Below are 7,500 nucleotides of genomic sequence, written 5' to 3' on the forward strand. Positions count from 1 at the left end.
TGAGGAAAGGACCACGGTTGCCAAGGTTAGGCACCGGAATGCTTGGCCTTGGCTTGCCCTAGCAGGGCATTGCTGGGTTGGGCTCCCTTGGCCTTTTGGGCGCCTTGGACGATGTCTTGCGAAGACCATGGGCACAAGGCCATGGCATATGGTGAGGAAAGGACCACGGTTGCCAAGGTTAGGCACCGGAATGCTTGGCCTTGGCTTGCCAAAGCAGGGCATTGCTGGGTTGGGCTCCCTTGGCCTTCCGGGCGCCTTGGACACTGTCTTGGGAAGACCATGGGCACAAGGCCATGGCATATGGTGGGGAATGGACCACGGTTGCCAAGGCTAGGCATATAGAGAGGAATCGCATTTTTGCCCGGATAGGCACCGGAATGCTTGGCCTTGGCTTGCCATAGCAGGGCATTGCTGGGTTGGGCTCCCTTGGCCTTCCGGGGGCCTTGGACGCTGTCTTGGGAAGACCATGGGCACAAGGCCATGGCATATAGTGAGGAATGGACCACGGTTGGCAAGGCTAGGCATATAGAGAGGAATGGACCACGGTTGCCAAGGTTGCGCAAGTTTTGGGCATTTTTTGCCCGGATATGCCCAAGTATGCCCCGATAGGCCCGTTACGCCCCGGTATGAACGCGTATGCCCGGATAGACTCGGTATGCCTTGGGATACATGCGTATGCCCCGATAGGCTTGGTACGCCCCGATATGCGCACGTGTGCCCCAGTAGGGCTCGGTATGCCCCGGTATGTACGCGTGTGCCCCGATAGGCCCGGTATGCCCCGATATGCACACGTGTGCCCCAATAGGGGTCGGTATGCCCCGGTAGGTACGCGTGTGCCCCGTAATGCACGTTTCGCAGATCTCCCCGCATGTCCCGCCCCTATATGTAATACTTACTTACTTACTTACTTTCTTTCTTGCTTGCTTGCTTGCTTGCAATGGTTGGGAGTGCCCGGCATGCCCCGCTGCAGAGACCAAGGGCGCAATGACTTGGCACCGCGGATGCCGGGACTCCGGCACTTCCCGTGGCACTGATGGTTGGTTCCAAAGACAAAAGGCCGTGCAAGGCCACCGCACCGCGGATGATTTTGCTCGTGCTGGCGCCGTTGTGTGGCCAAAGAACATGCGCGAATGCTCGTGTCGGAAGGGTTGGTGTCCTGGCCCCGCGGGTGTCACGAATGCTCGGTTGCGAAGACCATGGGACCAGAGCCATGGCACGTCGGATGATGGCTCCAGCTGGCGCCCCGGCACTTTCTGTGGCATTGATGCTCGGTTTCAAAGACAAACGTGCGCAGTGCCAGGGGACCGCGGATGACTGCTCGTGCTGGCCCCGTTGGGCGGCATTGATGGTCGGTTGCAAAGAAAATGCGCGATTGCTCGTGTCGGGGCCCGGCAAGCCAAGGCCAAGCGAGCCATGGCACGTCGGATGATGGCTCCAGCTGGCGCCCCGGCACTTTCTGTGGCATTGATGCTCGGTTTCAAAGACAAACGTGCGCAGGGCCAGGGGACCGCGGATGACTGCTCGTGCTGGCCCCGTTGGGCGGCATTGATGGTCGGTTGCAAAGAAAATGCGCGATTGCTCGTGTCGGGGCCTGGCAAGCCAAGGCCAAGCGAGCCATGGCAACGCGGATGATGGCTCGCTAGTGCTGGCGCCGTGCACAGTGGCCTCGCACACTCGCCCTGCACGCTTCCCTTGCACGCAGCCTTGCACACTAGCCTCGCATGCGAGCCTTGCACCCTAGCCATGCAAACTAGCCTTGCACGGTAGCCATGCACACAAGCCGTGCACATTAGCCATGCGCACAAGCCCCGCACACTAGCCTTGCGCACAACCCTTGCACACAAGCCATGCACTCGAGCAATGCACACAAGCCTTGCACTCAAGCAATGCACACAAGCCCTGGACACTAGCCTTGCACACGGGCCTGGCACACAAGCCTTGGGCACTAGCCTTGCGCACTAGCGTTCCACATGAGCCTTGCACACTAGCCTTGGACACTAGCCTTGCACACAGGCCTTGCACACTAGGCATGCTTGGGCGAGCTGATCCCGCATCAAGTCGACGGGTCTAGGCATTCTTGGGCGCAGATCCCGCATCGTCTCGTCGCGTCTGGGCGCAAACACGTCGCGTCTCGTTGCGTCTTCAGAAGTCGTCGCTAACAGCACCTTTGGTTGCCACTGGTGGTTAGGCTGGTTGGTTGCGCAAACCCTATAGGAGGGTGGCATGCTGGTGGGCGTTTTTGCCCGGATAGGCACTAGAATGTGCAGATTTTGGGCGTTTTTGCCTGGATAGGCTAAGGAATGGGCATGCTTTGGGCGTTTTTGCCCGGATAGGCACCGGAATGCTTGGCCTTGGCTTGTCCTAGCAAGGCATTGCTGGGTTGGGCTCCCTTGGCCTTTTGGGCGCCTTGGACGATGTCTTGCGAAGACCATGGGCACAAGGCCATGGCATATGGTGAGGAAAGGACCACGGTTGCCAAGGTTAGGCACCGGAATGCTTGGCCTTGGCTTGCCAAAGCAGGGCATTGCTGGGTTGGGCTCCCTTGGCCTTCCGGGCGCCTTGGACACTGTCTTGGGAAGACCATGGGCACAAGGCCATGGCATATGGTGGGGAATGGACCACGGTTGCCAAGGCTAGGCATATAGAGAGGAATTGCATTTTTGCCCGGATAGGCACCGGAATGCTTGGCCTTGGCTTGCCATAGCAGGGCATTGCTGGGTTGGGCTCCCTTGGCCTTCCGGGGGCCTTGGACGCTGTCTTGGGAAGACCATGGGCACAAGGCCATGGCATATAGTGAGGAATGGACCACGGTTGGCAAGGCTAGGCATATAGAGAGGAATGGACCACGGTTGCCAAGGTTGCGCAAGTTTTGGGCATTTTTTGCCCGGATATGCCCAAGTATGCCCCGATAGGCCCGTTACGCCCCGGTATGAACGCGTATGCCCGGATAGACTCGGTATGCCTTGGGATACATGCGTATGCCCCGATAGGCTTGGTACGCCCCGATATGCGCACGTGTGCCCCAGTAGGGCTCGGTATGCCCCGGTATGTACGCGTGTGCCCCGATAGGCCCGGTATGCCCCGATATGCACACGTGTGCCCCAATAGGGGTCGGTATGCCCCGGTAGGTACGCGTGTGCCCCGTAATGCACGTTTCGCAGATCTCCCCGCATGTCCCGCCCCTATATGTAATACTTACTTACTTACTTACTTTCTTTCTTGCTTGCTTGCTTGCTTGCAATGGTTGGGAGTGCCCGGCATGCCCCGCTGCAGAGACCAAGGGCGCAATGACTTGGCACCGCGGATGCCGGGACTCCGGCACTTCCCGTGGCACTGATGGTTGGTTCCAAAGACAAAAGGCCGTGCAAGGCCACCGCACCGCGGATGATTTTGCTCGTGCTGGCGCCGTTGTGTGGCCAAAGAACATGCGCGAATGCTCGTGTCGGAAGGGTTGGTGTCCTGGCCCCGCGGGTGTCACGAATGCTCGGTTGCGAAGACCATGGGACCAGAGCCATGGCACGTCGGATGATGGCTCCAGCTGGCGCCCCGGCACTTTCTGTGGCATTGATGCTCGGTTTCAAAGACAAACGTGCGCAGTGCCAGGGGACCGCGGATGACTGCTCGTGCTGGCCCCGTTGGGCGGCATTGATGGTCGGTTGCAAAGAAAATGCGCGATTGCTCGTGTCGGGGCCCGGCAAGCCAAGGCCAAGCGAGCCATGGCACGTCGGATGATGGCTCCAGCTGGCGCCCCGGCACTTTCTGTGGCATTGATGCTCGGTTTCAAAGACAAACGTGCGCAGGGCCAGGGGACCGCGGATGACTGCTCGTGCTGGCCCCGTTGGGCGGCATTGATGGTCGGTTGCAAAGAAAATGCGCGATTGCTCGTGTCGGGGCCTGGCAAGCCAAGGCCAAGCGAGCCATGGCAACGCGGATGATGGCTCGCTAGTGCTGGCGCCGTGCACAGTGGCCTCGCACACTCGCCCTGCACGCTTCCCTTGCACGCAGCCTTGCACACTAGCCTCGCATGCGAGCCTTGCACCCTAGCCATGCAAACTAGCCTTGCACGGTAGCCATGCACACAAGCCGTGCACATTAGCCATGCGCACAAGCCCCGCACACTAGCCTTGCGCACAACCCTTGCACACAAGCCATGCACTCGAGCAATGCACACAAGCCTTGCACTCAAGCAATGCACACAAGCCCTGGACACTAGCCTTGCACACGGGCCTGGCACACAAGCCTTGGGCACTAGCCTTGCGCACTAGCGTTCCACATGAGCCTTGCACACTAGCCTTGGACACTAGCCTTGCACACAGGCCTTGCACACTAGGCATGCTTGGGCGAGCTGATCCCGCATCAAGTCGACGGGTCTAGGCATTCTTGGGCGCAGATCCCGCATCGTCTCGTCGCGTCTGGGCGCAAACACGTCGCGTCTCGTTGCGTCTTCAGAAGTCGTCGCTAACAGCACCTTTGGTTGCCACTGGTGGTTAGGCTGGTTGGTTGCGCAAACCCTATAGGAGGGTGGCATGCTGGTGGGCGTTTTTGCCCGGATAGGCACTAGAATGTGCAGATTTTGGGCGTTTTTGCCTGGATAGGCTAAGGAATGGGCATGCTTTGGGCGTTTTTGCCCGGATAGGCACCGGAATGCTTGGCCTTGGCTTGTCCTAGCAAGGCATTGCTGGGTTGGGCTCCCTTGGCCTTTTGGGCGCCTTGGACGATGTCTTGCGAAGACCATGGGCACAAGGCCATGGCATATGGTGAGGAAAGGACCACGGTTGCCAAGGTTAGGCACCGGAATGCTTGGCCTTGGCTTGCCAAAGCAGGGCATTGCTGGGTTGGGCTCCCTTGGCCTTCCGGGCGCCTTGGACACTGTCTTGGGAAGACCATGGGCACAAGGCCATGGCATATGGTGGGGAATGGACCACGGTTGCCAAGGCTAGGCATATAGAGAGGAATTGCATTTTTGCCCGGATAGGCACCGGAATGCTTGGCCTTGGCTTGCCATAGCAGGGCATTGCTGGGTTGGGCTCCCTTGGCCTTCCGGGGGCCTTGGACGCTGTCTTGGGAAGACCATGGGCACAAGGCCATGGCATATAGTGAGGAATGGACCACGGTTGGCAAGGCTAGGCATATAGAGAGGAATGGACCACGGTTGCCAAGGTTGCGCAAGTTTTGGGCATTTTTTGCCCGGATATGCCCAAGTATGCCCCGATAGGCCCGTTACGCCCCGGTATGAACGCGTATGCCCGGATAGACTCGGTATGCCTTGGGATACATGCGTATGCCCCGATAGGCTTGGTACGCCCCGATATGCGCACGTGTGCCCCAGTAGGGCTCGGTATGCCCCGGTATGTACGCGTGTGCCCCGATAGGCCCGGTATGCCCCGATATGCACACGTGTGCCCCAATAGGGGTCGGTATGCCCCGGTAGGTACGCGTGTGCCCCGTAATGCACGTTTCGCAGATCTCCCCGCATGTCCCGCCCCTATATGTAATACTTACTTACTTACTTACTTTCTTTCTTGCTTGCTTGCTTGCTTGCAATGGTTGGGAGTGCCCGGCATGCCCCGCTGCAGAGACCAAGGGCGCAATGACTTGGCACCGCGGATGCCGGGACTCCGGCACTTCCCGTGGCACTGATGGTTGGTTCCAAAGACAAAAGGCCGTGCAAGGCCACCGCACCGCAGATGATTTTGCTCGTGCTGGCGCCGTTGTGTGGCCAAAGAACATGCGCGAATGCTCGTGTCGGAAGGGTTGGTGTCCTGGCCCCGCGGGTGTCACGAATGCTCGGTTGCGAAGACCATGGGACCAGAGCCATGGCACGTCGGATGATGGCTCCAGCTGGCGCCCCGGCACTTTCTGTGGCATTGATGCTCGGTTTCAAAGACAAACGTGCGCAGGGCCAGGGGACCGCGGATGACTGCTCGTGCTGGCCCCGTTGGGCAGCATTGATGGTCGGTTGCAAAGAAAATGCGCGATTGCTCGTGTCGGGGCCCGGCAAGCCAAGGCCAAGCGAGCCATGGCACGTCGGATGATGGCTCCAGCTGGCGCCCCGGCACTTTCTGTGGCATTGATGCTCGGTTTCAAAGACAAACGTGCGCAGGGCCAGGGGACCGCGGATGACTGCTCGTGCTGGCCCCGTTGGGCGGCATTGATGGTCGGTTGCAAAGAAAATGCGCGATTGCTCGTGTCGGGGCCTGGCAAGCCAAGGCCAAGCGAGCCATGACAACGCGGATGATGGCTCCAGCTGGCGCCCCGGCAATTTCTGTGGCATTGATGCTCGGTTTCGAAGACAAACGTGCGCAGGGCCAGGGGACCGCGGAGGACTGCTCGTGCTGGCCCCGTTGGGCGGCATTGATGGTGTGTTGCAGAGAGCATGTGCGATTGCAAGTGTCGGCCGGGTTTGGGTTCCCTTGGGCTTTCGGGTGCCTTGGACGCTGTCTTGCGAAGACCATGGGCACAAGGCCCCGTCCTGGCCCCTTGTTCGATTCGCTCTCGTCTTGCGCTTGCTTCCAAGGTCCTCCATGACCTTCCCCATGGCCTTGCTAGATCCCCCCCATGACGCATGACCTCTGTCCGTTGATTGGTTTTGAGTGCACACCATGCCCGGCTTGGCACCGTGTTGTCGCGTGAGTGGCATTTGGATCGTGCATGCTGGTGGGCTACCTGCCAATGCGCACAAGCCTTGCACACTAGCCTTGCGCACGAGCCTTGCACAAAAGCCTTGGACACAAGCCTTGCGCACAAGCCATGCGCACAAGCCTTGGACGCTAGCCTTGCACACAAGCCATGCATACAAGCCTTGCTCACAAGCCTTGGGCACTGGCCCATCGCAGTAGCCTTGCACACAAGCCTTGCGCACTAGCTTTGGGCACGAGCCTTGCGGCGTGTGCCCCGATAGGCCCGGTATGCCCCGATATGCACACGTGTGCCCCAATAGGGGTCGGTATGCCCCGGTAGGTACGCGTGTGCCCCGTAATGCACGTTTCGCAGATCTCCCCGCATGTCCCGCCCCTATATGTAATACTTACTTACTTACTTACTTTCTTTCTTGCTTGCTTGCTTGCTTGCAATGGTTGGGAGTGCCCGGCATGCCCCGCTGCAGAGACCAAGGGCGCAATGACTTGGCACCGCGGATGCCGGGACTCCGGCACTTCCCGTGGCACTGATGGTTGGTTCCAAAGACAAAAGGCCGTGCAAGGCCACCGCACCGCGGATGATTTTGCTCGTGCTGGCGCCGTTGTGTGGCCAAAGAACATGCGCGAATGCTCGTGTCGGAAGGGTTGGTGTCCTGGCCCCGCGGGTGTCACGAATGCTCGGTTGCGAAGACCATGGGACCAGAGCCATGGCACGTCGGATGATGGCTCCAGCTGGCGCCCCGGCACTTTCTGTGGCATTGATGCTCGGTTTCAAAGACAAACGTGCGCAGGGCCAGGGGACCGCGGATGACTGCTCGTGCTGGCCCCGTTGGGCGGCATTGATGGTCGGTTGCAAAGAAAA

Source organism: Tasmannia lanceolata, unplaced genomic scaffold (assembly GCF_043159265.1).
Source record: "Tasmannia lanceolata isolate RefF3 unplaced genomic scaffold, GAP_Taslan_0.1 ptg000022l, whole genome shotgun sequence".
NCBI lineage: Eukaryota > Viridiplantae > Streptophyta > Magnoliopsida > Canellales > Winteraceae > Tasmannia > Tasmannia lanceolata.